The sequence below is a fragment of the Triticum dicoccoides genome, chromosome 5A (genome assembly GCF_002162155.2).
Source record: "Triticum dicoccoides isolate Atlit2015 ecotype Zavitan chromosome 5A, WEW_v2.0, whole genome shotgun sequence".
In the NCBI taxonomy this organism is placed as follows: domain Eukaryota; kingdom Viridiplantae; phylum Streptophyta; class Magnoliopsida; order Poales; family Poaceae; genus Triticum; species Triticum dicoccoides.
The window spans coordinates 518,040,709-518,058,607 of NC_041388.1; positions in this window are offsets into that span (position 1 = coordinate 518,040,709).

Consider the following 17,899-nt stretch of genomic DNA (forward strand, 5'->3'; position numbering starts at 1 on the left):
TAAATGCACCGCCCTTTTAGCACACTGCACATTTAAAAGAAAAATAATGGAGAAAATAGAGAGCGTGAGGTTCGATACCAAGACCTCCCCGTTGTAACGTAGGGCTACTATCCAATAATTCATCATCAAGTTATGTTATATTACTGTTTGGACGCGTCTAGCGAGTGGTCGGTTGCTCGTTAGACATCCAGAGAGACCAGTCATATATGGAAAGTTTTTGTCTTCCTAATTCATATTACAAAAAGACTAATTCATATTTAAAAAGTACCATGTGAACAGTAAAAAGGAGAAAAGTACCATGTCAACAAGTGTGAACACATTTAATTTGGGTTTTAGTACTAGAATTTTAGGTTACTGTTTTCATCGGGCGCGAAGAACTTGAAGACGGTTGGCTTTTCAAGGTTTTTTATTATTACTGTTGTCATTGTTTTTTTGTTCTTTCTCGTTGTTTACATTTTTTGTTTTTCTTTATTTCCTTTATTTTGCTTCGGGTTTCTTTGTTTCTTTCTCGGTTTTTAATGACTTTTTATTTCCTTTCTTTTTTCTTCAGTTCTGCTTGTTTCTTTATCATTTTTCATCTGTTTTTATTTTTGTTTCCATCAGATTTTTATTGTTTTCTATACACATTGTCTATATATCTAACACATTTTTATAATATTAGTTGATTCAGTACACAAACAAACTCAAGAAAAGCTGCCGTAATCAAAACGATATGGATGGATAAAAACCAATCACAACACCTAGCTCGACAATGGAGTTGCGTCAGAACAGAAAACCAACTTCATGAGACGCACGCTGGGACGAGAAAACTATGCATGCGACTAAACTTGAAAGCCGTCAGATAACAGACCACATAAACAACGACCAGGCTGAAACCAAACCTTCTTCTCTTATCGGGAAATCAAGCTCGCAGTCGCAGTCAAGCTCGCAGAGGCCATGCAGGGGGCCACCGCCGGTGGTGGTAGCAGTCAAAACCTAGATTGGCTTCCAATCGCCAATCGTGAGGAAACGGGACTGACTACGAATCAATCGACTGAAAATTAAATTTGGGTCAGTGGAGTGACCCAAACTTGTTTCAGCAAACGAAGGCCCAACTCGATCGCACGTAAAAAATCAAGGCGAGCTGGCCGGCTGGTGTCACACGCGAAATTAATTCGCTCTCGAGGCATTCGTACGGCCAGCGCTGAGCAGTGCACATGCACAAACGACGTACGTATGTACCTACACCAACACTGCTAGCTAGCTACATTCCTCTTCTTCATTTTTCTCTTTCAGATCGGAGGAGGACGGAGCCTTCGAACACAAGCATGGACGCATCTCAAGTATTATACATGACTATTTGCAAAAAAGTATTGTACGTCACTGCAAGTATCTGTATGCACATGCACTCCCTCCCATCGATCGCTGGTAGCTAAATAAATGCATCTCAATCTAGTAAAAACCATGCATGTTAGTCGACTAAAAATAAATTTTGGTTTAGTCAACTGACTCAAATTAAAACAAATAGTGATTTTTTCATACAATTTACATATAAATTGTGCATTTTTGTAATATGCAATAACACACTATAATAACTGAAAGAAAATAAAATAAAACCGAAAGTAAATAATAATTACTATTTTTCTAAGAAATAATGAATGTGGCATTGGTACCCATTAATAAGAAAGAGGATGACAAAACTTTAAAAAACTTGCACACAACCTTGCATAAAATTGCACCTTTTGTAGTATGCAAAAAAAGACATACAATAGTTCAATTTTCGTGCTCTAGTATAATTTAAGCACAAATCGTGTAGAACCTACATGTACCCATTTTATAATGATGAATTAGTATTATTGGTATTACCATTTAAGAAGAAAGAAAATAAAAACAATCACAAATTTTGCATAAAATTTACGCAGAAATTGCTCCTTTTTATAATACATAAGAACAAGTGTATAATAGTGCAATTTCTGTCAAAAGGAAGTTTCCTAAGAAGGAATAGACTACTGACATTTGTGTTACCGTTAAAGAACAAAGGAAATAAAATAAAAACAGAAAATCAAAATAATAAAGTTTTTCTAAGAAAGAATTAATTAGTGGGCATCGGTATTACCATCCAGAAGAAAGACGATGAAAGAAATAAAAAATAATAATGAAAAATTGCGCATAATTTACACAAAAATTACACTTTTTATAATATGCGAGAATAGGTTTATAATAGTGAAATTTGTTTTGAATCGAAAGTGATTGAATCCTTGATCGATGGTTACAGGCCCCCTTTTATACGACCCGGAGAGACACGACGATCCCTCGAGGAGGCGTCGGTTCCAGGAGATCGAAGGGAGACGTCGGTTGCGGGACAAACCGCAACGACGGTTTGGGCAAGGGGAGATTTTCCCCTAATTACAGAATTATTTTAACACCCCCCTAATCTACGCTTGACCATGTAGATCATCTTCACGATTGTCCGGGAAGCTCTATCATCTCAAAAATTTCTCCTTCAAAAGTTCTTCATAAAATCTTTGATAAGGTCCTGAAACATATACTCACAAAGAAGATAGCATAATGTGATGTCATTAAAATGAGGATATCTCAAGAAGAGACTCCCCCTGACACCTGCAAGTCCCTAAGTCTTCGCATACCAATTCTATGAACACATTTCTGGAATGTAGAATTTGGTAGAGACTTGGTAAATAAATCAGCAAGGTTGTCGCATGATTTGACTTGCAGAATGCTTATTTCCCCGCTTTTCTGAAGATTATGAGGGAAAAACCATTTAGGAGAAATATGCTTGGTGATATTACTCTTGATGTATCCTGTTTGCATCTGCGCAACACAGGCCGCATTATCTTCATAGATAATGGTAGGTGATTTTATTGAACCCATTCCACATGACTGTTGTATGTGGTTTATCATTCTGCGAAGCCATACATATTCGTATGTTGCTTTAAATAATGAAATTATTTCAGAATGATTGGTAGATGTTGCCACCAGAGTCTGTTTCGAAGACTTCCATGATATAGCAGTGCCACCATGTAGAAACACGAAGCCGGTCTGAGATCTGGCATTATGGGGATCAGACAAATAGCCGGCATCTGCATATCCAATCATAGGCCAAGATCCTTTGTGCCTTGGAGATATCGAAAGATATTCTTCACTCCAGACCAATGACGTTTGGTGGGAGCTGTGCTATGTCTACCAAGTAGATTCACTGTAATGCAATATCAGGTCTTGTGCAATTTGCAAGATACATAAGCACTCCAATAGCACTAAGGTATGGAACTTCAGGTCCCAACACTTCTTCTCCATCATCCTTTGGTCTAAAAGGATCTTTCTCTACGTCTAGAGATCGAACCACCATGGGAGTTTTATATGGATATGATTTGTCCATATTGAATTTCTCCATTATTTTCTGGATATAGGCAGATTGGTGTACCATGATTCCTGAGGGAAGATGCTCAAGTTGAATACCTAAGAAAAATTTGGTTTTACCCAAATCCTTCATCTCAAATTCCATCTTTAAATGATTGCGTGCTTCATCAATGTCTGGTGTGCTGCCGATGATGTTGAGATCATCAACATACACAGAAATGATGCAAAATCATGTAGAGGACTTCTTGATGAAAACACATGGGCAATCAGCACTATTGGAGTAACCTTTCCGAAGAAGGAACTCACTGAGTCGGTTGTACCACATCCGTCCCGACTGCCTTAAGCCATATAGTGACTTATTCAGCTTTACACAATACATGTTGTGTTTTGCATTTTTATTCGGGACAGAGATTCCATCAGGAACCTTCATATATATGTCCGAATCTAGTGACCCGTAAAGATATGCGATCACGACGTCCATCAACTGCATAGATAGACGATTTTGCACTGCCAAAGATATAAGATATTGGAAAGTGGTTACACTCATTACTGGAGAATATGTTTTAGTGAAATCAATGCCGGGTTTCTGCGTGAAACCTTGTGCTACGAGCCTTGCTTTATATCTCACCACCTCATTGTTCTCATTCCGTTTCCGGAGAAAAACCCATTTGAATCCCACAGGGAAAACACTGGGAGGTGTAGGTATTGCTTCAGTGAATACCTTTCTTTTGTTAAGCGAGGCAATTTCTGCTTGGATTGCATCCTTCCATTTAGGCCAGTCGGAGCGCTTTTGGCACTCAACGATAGACCTTGGATCATGATCAGTGAGAAGGGTATCTGCAATCTTTTCAGCAAAATATATGTCGACAGTCGTAGTCTTATGGTCAAATGATTCTCCAGAATCAACATAGTTGATGGAAATTTCCTGCACCCCTAGTGACTCTTCGTGATTTCCCAATACGATCGAGTCTGGATGTTCTGATGTCCCAGTCAGTTTGTGCACACTGGAACTGGGTTGTGGAGGTTGCCCTTCCACTGGGTGTATACTACTCATCAGGTGTTTGTCAATGTTGAGTTGACCTGCATTTACTGACTCCGAGGTTTTTCTCCTCGATTTCCTTTGCTGCTTGCTAGAAGCATGCTCCGGGTCAGAGGCCGTACTACTCCCCCTCTTTTTAGGAATAGGGAGTTTAATGGTTTTTATTGGTACCTCCACTCTTTCTGGCGTGTTTCTGGCCGGGTTTAAGGATTTTGTAACACCTTTCAAATCAGTAAATGAATCTGGCAGATTATTTGCAAGATGTTGCAAATTAATGATCTTCCGAACTTGAAGTTCGGTCTCTTGGGTACGTGGATCAGAGGATGAAATGGCATGAGCATTCCAACCAATTTCTGGGCATTCTTTCTGGTACTTGAAATCTCCCCTAATGCCGGAAAATGTTCCTCATTAAATATGAAATCAGCGTGACGAGCTGTGAACAGATCCCCGGTCAGGGGTTCCAGGTACTTGATAATCGACGGTGATTTGTACCCCACATAGATCCCCAACTTCTTGTGTGGGCCCATAGATGTCCGCTGTGGTGGTGAGATCGGGATGTATGCAGCACATCCGAACTTACGCAGATGGGAAATGCTTGGAGGATTTCCACGTACCAATTCCAGAGGGGAAGAACTATGAATGCAGTTGGCCTCAATTGTATCAAGTCAGCAGCGTGTAAAACAGTGTGACCCCAACAAGAGGTTGGCAAGTTGCAATTCGTCAACAAAGGTCTTCCAATGAGTTTGATCCTCTTAATCAATGCTTCAGCCAAACCATTTTGTGTATGGACATATGGAATAGAGTGTTGAACTTCGATCCCCAAAGCCATGCAATAATCATTGAAAGCACGTGAGGAGAATTCTGCAGCATTGTTCATCCGAATTGATTTAATTCGACTTTCAGGATAATGGGCTTGCAACTTAATGACTTGCCTCATTATCTTGGCAAATGCATGGTTTCGTGTGGATAGAAGACACACATGTGACCATCGTGTAGATGCGTCAATCAGAACCATGAAATACCGGAAAGGTCCAGATAATGGCTGAATGGGACCACAAATGTCTCCTTGAATACGTTCAAGGAACTGGAGTGGTTCAGCTTGTACTTTGAGGTGTGAGGGCCTCAAAATTAGCTTTCCCGTGGCACAAGATGTGCACACAAAATCAGAAGATTGAGGAAATTTTGACTCAAGCAAATTATGACCAATGGAATTGCTAGTAATTTTTCTCATCATCCCTATTCCAGGATGGCCTAGACGATCATGCCAGGTTTGGAATGCGTTAACATTCTGAAAAATTACTTTGTATGCAACATGTTCCACGGGTTTGATGTACGTATAGTACAAACCAGACGATAAAGAAGGAATTTTCTCATGTACCTTTTTGCCATATCCGTCATCTTTAGTAAAGAGTAGATACTCCTCTTTATTGTCTTCATGGGTTTCAATATGAAAACCATTTTTACGGATATCTCGATAACTGATCAAGGTACGTGTAGAATCGGGATACAGTAAAGCATCCTCAATTGTCACATATGTACCACTTGGGAGGGTGAATATGGCACGTCCAGTACCAACAATCACAGTATCGAGTCCAGCGATAGTTAGAATATCTCCATTTGTCTTTTCAGAGTTTGGAAATATTTCATCTTCCTCAGTATGGAGTTTGTGGCACCACTGTCCACAAGGCATAATTCCTCTTCCATCGGATTGTCCCCGAAGAAAACTATATAAAACAAAGAATTTTCAATAAGAAAACCTCATAGTAATATATAGAATACAATCTTTATTATATCAAATGTACTGATACAATACAATATAAAGAAAACAACAAACTTATGTTCTTATTACAATCATCACAAATGGACATAATTAAGTAGATCACTAAGGAGATTGAGGGACTAGTCGAAGTCGCCAAACACGTTGTTTGCAGTGTACTCAATCAATGGGTTCTCCATTTCAGCAGAAGCCTCAGGCAGATAAGGAACCACGGCATTGCTTGGTCCAGGAGGAACATCGTGCGAACCACCATCTCCTTTTGCGCTATCCGGATGAAGGTTGAAGTTGGCTTCAAACCTTTTCCCTTGAGGTGCTTTGCGTCCCTGAGATTGCTGGTACAGCATAACCAGATGCTTGGGCATTGTGCACTTTTCAGTAGAATGCGTGGAGCATCCATACTTGTTGCAAAGCTTAGATTTATCAAACCTGGGCTTTGAAGTGCCTTTTCCCTTGCCTGGGTATCTAGATCTCCTGTTCCCATTGCGCTTTCGCTTATGCTTGGAATTGGATTGTTTACCTCGAGAGGTACCATTAAACTTTTGTCTATTTGCAACATTCAGATGAACTTCAGGTAAAGGTTGTGCCCCAACTGGGCGCTGAGAGCCATTCTTAGCGAGCAGCTCATCATGCTTTTCAGCCTGAAGTGACATGTGAATAAGCTCGGAATAGACAGTGTAGTTACGAGCACGGTATTGCTGTTGGAGGATCCTATCTGAAGGGAGCATAGTAGACAAAGTTTTCTCTATCTTCTCCCCGTTAGTAGGTTCCTTCTCACAAAAGTGCAGTTTGGAACATATCTTATGAACAACATGATTGTACTCACCGATGGACTTGAAATCTTGAAGACAAAGATGAGTCCAATCATGGAGTGCTTTGGGCAGGACTACTGCCTTCTGCTGTTCATACCTCGTTTTGAGGGCCAGAAACAGAGTACTAGGAGATTCCTCATGTAAATACTCAGACTTGAGATCTGGATGAATATGGTGCCTTATGATGAATAAGGCGGCATGGTTCTGCTGTTCTGTCAGCGGCATGGCCCCATCCGGGAGACGAGTCTCCGGGGGTTGTATTGCACGCGCTATCCCATGGGATGCAAGACTGATCTTGATGTCCATAGCTCATGTAGGGTAATTGTGGCCATTGAGGGCAAAGCTCCTCAAATTCTTTGGCAGACAACTTTGCCTACATGGAAAAACCAGAGATAATTAATTTACGGGTGGTAAATTAAAAACCATCATGGTTGTGTAATAAGAATGCAAAAATTTGATACTCAACTGTAAACTTGAAAAATTCTCAACCTCAATTGTGTGAACATAACACTTTGAAGATCACTTAGATCTCACAGTAATAGGCTACATCGCCATTACCTTGTGTATGCTACAATTCAGATATAAGGAATACACATTGGAGGTAATCGTTTGTCGAGAATGACAAAGCGTAGACCTCACAGTAAGAGAGGATAGTCTACAAAATGAGCAGTAGATCACAACTCATTACCTTGTGATTCCAAATAAGATGAGGGAGAAACATTCAAAAATTTGCAAGTTTGATATGCGAGAGAAGATCTCAATCGCAAAGACATGTTCCATAAAAATGAGATGTGGTAAACACATGGACCATGTCATTCTTCCCAGATGAAATCCGGTACTTTATTTATATTATCAATCCATTACATAATATAAACACACCTACTAATAATTACACAAGTCCTAACATAGAATGAATCTAGAACATGACTAAAATGTAAGTAGTAGTCAATCTATGTACTAAACATTACTAAATATAGACTAAAATTGCACAAATACAATAATTAGTACTAGACTAATAAAAACAGAGAAACAAACTTGAAGGAAGTAGGCTGATCGCCTGGGCCTGGGCCTGCCACCGCCGACCGAGGCCAGCCTGCAGCCACCCACACCACATAAGAGGAGGCGAGAGGTGGGGCGGTTACGGATAAGGACCCGCACAACGCTCGATCCCCACCACCACCTGCGCTCGCAAGGAGCAGGGAGCCTAGTCGCCGGCGACCGGGGCGAGCGTCGGCGCCTCCCCTCACATCTTCAGGTGTCAGCGACGCGACACCGATGAGGCCTCATCATCTGAAGAGGAGACGACGATGGTGGAAGCCTGGCGTAGTGGAGTAGCGGTGAAGCCGAGGTTCGCCGGAGCCCATGAGCCTAGGCGACAGCCGGGGCGGCGGTCGAGGGCTGCGACGGCGCACCCGAAGAGGCGGCCGAAGCGCCGCTCCGCGCGGCTGCTCGAGCCCATGGCAGTCTCCTGTTGAGGCGTGCCGCCGGCGGCGGCGGCGCCCTCCATGCCGACTCCAATGTGGACTACTCCGGAGGCACCAGTCGGCGCGGAGACGAAGGCGAGCGCCTCCTCCTCATTCACGACGGCGCACATCGGCATAGGGGTGTAGCCAGGTGGGCGGAGGCTCGTGTTGGGTTTCGTAGTAATTTCAAAAATTTTCCTACGCGCACACAGGATCATGTGATGCATAGCAACGAGAGGAGAGTGTTGTCTACGTACCCAACGTAGACCGACTGCGGAAGCGATGACACGACGTAGAGGAAGTAGTCGTACGTCTTCACGATCCAACCGATCAAGCACCGAAACTACGGCACCTCCGAGTTCGAGCACACGTTCAGCTCGATGACGATCCCCGGACTCCGATCCAGCAAAGTGTCGGGGAAGAGTTTCGTCAGCACGACGGCGTGGTGACGATCTTGATGAACTACAGCAGCAGGGCTTCGCCTAAACTCCGCTACAGTATTATCGAGGAATATGGTGGCAGGGGGCACCGCACACGGCTAAGGAATCGATCACGTGGATCAACTTGTGTCAACTTGTGTGTTTAGAGGTGCCCCTGCCTCCGTATATAAAGGAGCCAAGGGGGGGAGGAGGCGCCGGCCAGGAGGAAGTGGCGCAGGAGGAGTCCTACTCCTACCGGGAGTAGGACTCCCCCCCCCCCCAATCCTATTCCAACTAGGATTCCCAAGGGGGAAAGAGGGAGAGGGGTGGCCGGCCACCTCTCCTAGTCCTAATAGGACTAGGGGAAGGGGGGAGGCGCGCAGCCCCCTTGGGCTGCCCCTTTCTCCTTTCCACTAAGGCCCATGATGGCCCATATGGCTCCCGGGGGGTTCCGGTAACCTCCCGGTAAAATCCCGATTTCACCCGGAACACTTCCGATGTCCAAACATAGACTTCCAATATATCAATCTTTATGTCTCGACCATTTCGAGACTCCTCGTCATGTCTGTGATCACATCCGGGACTCCGAACAACCTTCGGTACATCAAAATGCATAAACTCATAATATAACTGTCATCGTAACCTTAAGCGTGCGGACCCTACGGGTTCGAGAACAATGTAGACATGACCGAGACACGTCTCCGGTCAATAACCAATAGCGGGACCTGGATGCCCATATTGGCTCCTACATATTCTACGAAGATCTTTATCGGTCAGACCGCATAACAACATACGTTGTTCCCTTTGTCATCGGTATGTTACTTGCCCGAGATTCGATCGTCGGTATCCAATACCTAGTTCAATCTCGTTACCGGCAAGTCTCTTTACTCGTTCCGTAATACATCATCTCACAACTAACATATTAGTTGTAATGCTTGCAAGGCTTAAGTGATGTGTATTACCGAGAGGGCCCAGAGATACCTCTCCGACAATCGGAGTGACAAATCCTAATCTCGAAATAGGCCAACCCAACATCGACCATTGGAGACACCTGTAGTACTCCTTTATAATCACCCAGTTACGTTGTGACGTTTGGTAGTACCCAAAGTGTTCCTCCGGTAAACGGGAGTTGCATAATCTCATAGTCATAGGAACATGTATAAGTCATGAAGAAAGCAATAGCAACATACTAAACGATCGGGTGCTAAGCTAATGGAATGGGTCATGTCAATCAGATCATTCTACTAATGATGTGACCTCGTTAATCAAATAACAACTCATTGTTCATGGTTAGGAATAACCATCTTTGATTAACGAGCTAGTCAAGTAGAGGCATACTAGTGACACTCTGTTTGTCTATGTATTCACACATGTATTATGTTTCCGGTTAATACAATTCTAGCATGAATAATAAACATTTATCATGAAATAAGGAAATAAATAATAACTTTATTATTGCCTCTAGGGCATATTTCCTTCAGTCTCCCACTTGCACTAGAGTCAATAATCTAGTTCACATCGCCATGTGATTTAACAGCAATAGTTCACATCACCATGTGATTAACACCCATAGTTCACATCGATATGTGATCAACACCCAAAGGGTTTTACTAGATTCAGTCATCTAGTTCACATCGCTATGTGATTAACACCCAAGGAGTACTAAGGTGCGATCATGTTTTGCTTGTGAGAGAATATTAGTCAACGGGTCTGTCATATTCAGATCCGTAAGTATTTTGCAAATATTTATGTCAACAATGCTCTGCACGGAGCTACTCTAGCTAATTGCTCCCACTTTCAATATGTATCCAGGTTGAGACTTAGTGTAACTTTTACAACAAACTCTTTTATCACCTCCATAATCGAGAAACATTTCCTTAGTCCTTACTAAGGATATTCTTGACCAATGTCCAGTGATCTACTCCTAGATCACTATTGTACTCTCTTGCCAAATTCAGAGTAAGGTATACAATAGGTCTGGTACATAGCATAGCATACTTTATAGAACCTATGACTGAGGCACAGGGAATGACTTTTCATTTTTTCTATTTTCTGCTGTGGTCGGGATTTGAGTCTTACTCAATTTCATACCTTTGCAACACAGGCAAGAACTCTTTCGACTGTTCCATTTTGAACTATTTCAAAATCTTGCCAAGGTATGTACTCATTGAAAATCTTATCAAGCGTCTTGATCTATCTCAATAGATCTTGATGCTTAATATGTAAGTAGCTTTTACTGAGGTCTTTTCCTTTTAAAGAACTCCTTTAAAACACTCCTTTATGCTTTGCAGAAAAATTCTACATCATTTCTGATCAACAATATGTCACTCACATATACTAATCAGAAAGGCTGTAGTGCTCCCACTCACTTTATTGTAAATACAGGCTTCTCAAAAAGTCTGTATAAAACCATATGCTTTGATCAACTCATCAAAGCGTATATTCCAACTCCGAGAGGCTTGCACCAGTCCATAGATGGATCGCTGGAGCTTGCACATTTTGTTAGTACCTTTAGGATTGACAAAACCTTCTGGTTGCATCATATACAACTCTTCTTTAATAAATCCATTAAGGAATGCAGTTTTGTTTATCCATTTGCCAGATTTCATAAAATGCGGCAATTGCTAACATGATTCGGACAGACTTAAGCATAGATACGAGTGAGAAAATCTCATCGTAGTCAACACCTTGAACTTGTCGAAAAACTTTTTGCGACAATTCTAGCTTTGTAGATAGTAACACTACTATCAGCGTCCGTCTTCCTCTTGAAGATCCATTTATTCTCAATTGCTTGCTGATCATCGGGCAAGTCAACCAAAGTCCAAACTTTGTTCTCATACATGGATCATATCTCAGATTTCATGGCCTCAAACCATTTCGCGGAATCTGGGCTCATCATTGCTTCCTCATAGTTCGTAGGTTCATCATGGTCTAGTAACATGACTTCCAGAACATGATTATCGTACCACTCTGGTGCGGATCTTACTCTGGAAGACCTACGAGGTTTGGTAGTAACTTGATCTGAAGTTTGATGATCATCATCATTAACTTCCTCACTTATTGGTGTAGGAATCACTGGAATAGTTTTCTGTGATGAACTACTTTCCAGTAAGGGAGCAGGTACAGTTACCTCGTCAAGTTCTACTTTCCTCCCACTCACTTCTTTCGAGAGAAACTTCTTCTCTGGAAAGGATCCATTTTAGCAACGAATGTCTTGCCTTCGAATCTGTGATAGAAGGTGTACCCAACAATTTCCTTTGGGTATGAAGACGCACTTCTCCGATTTGGGTTCGAGCTTATCAGGATGAAACTTTTTCACATAAGCATCGCAGCCCCAAACTTAAAGAAACAACAGGTTAGGTTTACTGCTAAACCATAGTTCATACAGTGTCGTCTCAATGGATTTAGATGGTGCCCTATTTTAAAACGTGAATGCAGCTGTCTCTAATGCATAACCCCAAAACGATAGTGGTAAAGAGATATCATAAATCGCACCATATCAAATAAAGTGCGGTTACGACGTTCGGACACACCATAACGATGTGGTGTTCCAGGTGGCGTGAGCTGTGAAACTATTCCACATTGTTTTAATTGAAGACCAAACTCGTAACTCAAACATTTGTCTCCGCGATCAGATCGCAGAAACTTTATTTTCTTGTTACGATGATTTTTCCACTTCACTCTGAAATTCTTTGAACCTTTCAACTATTTCAGATTTATGTTTCATCAAGTAGATATACCCATATCTGCTCAAATCATCTTGTGAAGGTCAGAAAACAACGATGCTTGCCACGAGCATCAGCACTCATTGGATCGCATACATCGGTATGTATTATTTCCAATAAGTCAGTAGCTCGTTCCATTGTTCCGGAGAACGGAATTTTAGTCATCTTGCCCAAAAGGCACAGTTCGCAAGCATCAAGTGATTCATAATCAAGTGATTCCAAAATTCCATCAGTATGGAGTTTCTTCATGCGCTTTACACCAATATGACCTAAACGGCAGTGCTACAAACAAGTTGCACTTATCATTATTAACTTTGCATCTTTTGGTTTCAATATTATGATTATGTGTATCACTACGATCGAGATCCAACAAACTATTTTCATTGGGTGTGTAACCATATAAGGTTCTATTCATGTAAACAGAACAACAATTTATTCTCTTACTTAAATGAATAATCGTATTACAATAAACATGATCAAATCATATTCATGCTCAACGCAAACACCAAATAACACTTATTTAGGTTCAACACTAATCCCGAAAGTATAGGGAGTGTGTGACGATGATCATATCAATCTTGGAACCACTTCCAACACACATCGTCACTTCACCCTTAACTAGTCTCTGTTTATTCTGCAACTCCCGTTTCGAGTTACTAATCTTAGCAACTGAACTAGTATCAAATACTGAGGGTTTGCGATAAACACTAGTAAAGTACACATCAATAACATGTATATCAAATATACTTATGTTCACTTTGCCATCCTTCTTATCCGCCAATCACTTGGGGTAGATCCGCTTCCAGTGACCAGTCCCTTTGCAGTAGAAACACTTAGTTTCAGGCTTAGGATCAGACTTAGGCTTCTTCTCTTGAGTAGCAACTTGCTTGCTGTTCTTCTTGAAGTTCCCCTTCTTCCTTCTGCCCTTTTTCTTGAAACTAGTGGACTTGTTAACCATCAACACTTGATGCTCCTTCTTGATTTCTACCTCCGCAGCTTTCAGCATTGCGAAGAGCTCGGGAATAGTCTTGTTCATCCCTTGCATATTATAGTTCATTACGAAGTTCTACTAACTTGGTGATGGTGACTAGAGAATTCTGTCAATCACTATCTTATCTGGAAGATTAACTCCCACTTGATTCAAGCGATTGTAGTACTCAGACAATCTGAGCACATGCTCACTAGTTGAGCGATTCTCCTCCATCTTTTAGCTATAGAACTTGTTGGAGACTTCATATCTCTCAACTCGGGTATTTGCTTGAAATATTAGCTTCAACTCCTGGAACATCTCATATGGTCCATGACATTCAAAACGTCTTTGAAGTCCCGATTCTAAGCCGTTAAGCATGGTGCACTTAAACTATCAAGTAGTCATCATATTGAGCTAGCCAAACGTTCATAACGTCTGCATTTGCTCCTGCAATAGGTCCGTCACCTAGCGGTGCATTAAGGACATAATTCTTCTGTGCAGCAATGAGGATTTAACCTCAGATCACGGATCAAATCCGCAACATTGCTACTAAAATTTTTCAACACAATTTTCTCTAGGAACATATCAAAATAAACACAGGGAAGCAACAACGCGAGCTATTGATCTACAACATGATTTGCAAAATACTACCAGGACTAAGTTCATGATAAATTTAAGTTCAATTTAATCATATTACTTAAGAACTCCCACTTAGATAGACATCCCTCTAATCCTCTAAGTGATCACGTGATCCAAATCAACTAAACCATGTCCGATCATCACGTGAGATGGAGTAGTTTTAAATGGTGAACATCGTTATGTTGATCATATCTACTATATGATTCACGCTCGACCTTTCGGTCTCCGTGTTCCGAGGCCATATCTGCATATGCTAGGCTCGTCAAGTTTAACCTGAGTATTCTGCGTGTGCAAAAACTGGCTTGCACCCGTTGTAGATGGACGTAGAGCTTATCACACCCGATCATCACGTGGTGTCTGGGCACGACGAACTTTGGCAACGGTGCATACTCAGGGAGAACACTTCTTGATAATTTAATGAGAGACCATCTTATAATGCTACCGTCAATCAAAGCAAGATAAGATGCATAAAAAGATAAACATCACATGCAATCAATATAAGTGATATGATATGGCCATCATCATCTCGTGCTTGTGATCTCCATCTCCGAAGCACCGTCATGATCACCATCGTCACCGGCGCGACACCTTGATCTCCATCGTAGCATCGTTGTCGTCTCGCCAATCTTATGCTTTCACGACTATCACTACCGTTTAGTAATAAAGTTAAGCATTACATCGCGATTGCATTGCATACAATAAAGCGACAACCATATGGCTCCTGCCAGTTGCCGATAACTTGGTTACAAAACATGATCATCTCATACAATAAAATTCAGCATCATGCCTTGACCATATCACATCACAACATGCCCTGCAAAAACAAGTTAGACGTCCTCTACTTTGTTGTTGCATTTTTTTTACGTGGCTGCTACGGGCTTAAGTAAGAACCAATCTCACCTACGCATCAAAACCACAACGATAGTTTGTCAAATAGACTCCGTTTTAACCTTCGCAAGGACCGGGCGTAGCCATACTTGGTTCAACTAAAGTTGGAGAGACAGTCGCCCGCAAGCCATCTCTGTGCAAAGCACGTCGAGGGAACCGGTCTCGCGTAAGCGTACGCGTAAGGTTGGTCTGGGTCGTCTCGTCCAACAATACCGCCGAACCAAAATATGACATGCTGGTAGGCAGTATGACTTGTATCGTCCACAACTCACTTGTGTTCTACTCGTGCATATAACATCAACATCAATAACCAGGCTCGGATGCCACTGTAGGGTTTCGTAGTAATTTCAAAAAATTTCCTACGCGCACACAGGATCATGTGATGCATAGCAACGAGAGGAGAGTGTTGTCTACGTACCCAACGTAGACCGACTGCGGAAGCGATGACACGACGTAGAGGAAGTAGTCGTACGTCTTCACGATCCAACCGATCAAGCACCGAAACTACGGCACCTCCGAGTTCGAGCACACGTTCAGCTCGATGACGATCCCCGGACTCCGATCCAGCAAAGTGTCGGGGAAGAGTTTCGTCAGCACGACGGCGTGGTGACGATCTTGATGAACTACAGCAGCAGGGCTTCGCCTAAACTCCGCTACAGTATTATCGAGGAATATGGTGGCAGGGGGCACCGCACACGGCTAAGGAATCGATCACGTGGATCAACTTGTGTCAACTTGTGTGTTTAGAGGTGCCCCTGCCTCCGTATATAAAGGAGCCAAGGGGGGGAGGAGGCGCCGGCCAGGAGGAAGTGGCGCAGGAGGAGTCCTACTCCTACCGGGAGTAGGACTCCCCCCCCCCCCAATCCTATTCCAACTAGGATTCCCAAGGGGGAAAGAGGGAGAGGGGTGGCCGGCCACCTCTCCTAGTCCTAATAGGACTAGGGGAAGGGGGGAGGCGCGCAGCCCCCTTGGGCTGCCCCTTTCTCCTTTCCACTAAGGCCCATGATGGCCCATATGGCTCCCGGGGGGTTCCGGTAACCTCCCGGTAAAATCCCGATTTCACCCGGAACACTTCCGATGTCCAAACATAGACTTCCAATATATCAATCTTTATGTCTCGACCATTTCGAGACTCCTCGTCATGTCTGTGATCACATCCGGGACTCCGAACAACCTTCGGTACATCAAAATGCATAAACTCATAATATAACTGTCATCGTAACCTTAAGCGTGCGGACCCTACGGGTTCGAGAACAATGTAGACATGACCGAGACACGTCTCCGGTCAATAACCAATAGCGGGACCTGGATGCCCATATTGGCTCCTACATATTCTACGAAGATCTTTATCGGTCAGACCGCATAACAACATACGTTGTTCCCTTTGTCATCGGTATGTTACTTGCCCGAGATTCGATCGTCGGTATCCAATACCTAGTTCAATCTCGTTACCGGCAAGTCTCTTTACTCGTTCCGTAATACATCATCTCACAACTAACATATTAGTTGTAATGCTTGCAAGGCTTAAGTGATGTGTATTACCGAGAGGGCCCAGAGATACCTCTCCGACAATCGGAGTGACAAATCCTAATCTCGAAATAGGCCAACCCAACATCGACCATTGGAGACACCTGTAGTACTCCTTTATAATCACCCAGTTACGTTGTGACGTTTGGTAGTACCCAAAGTGTTCCTCCGGTAAACGGGAGTTGCATAATCTCATAGTCATAGGAACATGTATAAGTCATGAAGAAAGCAATAGCAACATACTAAACGATCGGGTGCTAAGCTAATGGAATGGGTCATGTCAATCAGATCATTCTACTAATGATGTGACCTCGTTAATCAAATAACAACTCATTGTTCATGGTTAGGAATAACCATCTTTGATTAACGAGCTAGTCAAGTAGAGGCATACTAGTGACACTCTGTTTGTCTATGTATTCACACATGTATTATGTTTCCGGTTAATACAATTCTAGCATGAATAATAAACATTTATCATGAAATAAGGAAATAAATAATAACTTTATTATTGCCTCTAGGGCATATTTCCTTCAGCTCGGGCCAGCGGCCATGGCATCAGGCGTTGGCGTCGACGGCGGGATCCATGCGGCCGGCGGAGGAGATGGTGGAGGCGGAGACCCAGTGGGCAGGGTAGACACGGTAGCGGCCCCGTGCATCATGGGGGCGCTTGGGCTGGCCACCATCCAAGGGTCGTACCCCATGGACGCCTAGCCACGGGCGCGGGGAGCACCGCAGTGGGCGCGTCCGGGAGCACGGGGACCGTGTCCAGGGGCGTGGTGAGCACCGCGACGGGCGCATCCAGCGGCGCTAAGGCCGAACCGTCGGATGGCTTGCATCCGACGATGGAAACGGTGGTGGCCACCAACTCCATGGCGGCGAAGGGCAATGAGGCAGTAGCGGCGACCGTCCTCGCGGATCAGACGAAGGAAGAAGGAGACGAGGCCTGTCATCTCACCGGCGGCAAGTGCTTCCTCTCTTCTCCCTTCTCTGTTGCCTTTTGCTCTCGCTGGATGTTCTACATGCGTGATAATGTGTTTTGAATCGAACGTGATTGAATCCTTGATCGATCACTGGTAGAAAAAGGGCCTGTTGTCCCGGTTCGTAAGGGCCTTTTGTCCCGGTTCCTGAACCGGGACTAAAGGGTCGGTACTAATGCCCTGTCCCTTTAGTCCCGTTTCAATCCAGAACCGGGACAGATGGGCCTCCACGTGGCCTGTGCGCGGAGCCCAGGCAGGAGACCCTTTGGTCCCGGTTGGTGGCACCAACCTGGACCAATAGGCATCCACGCG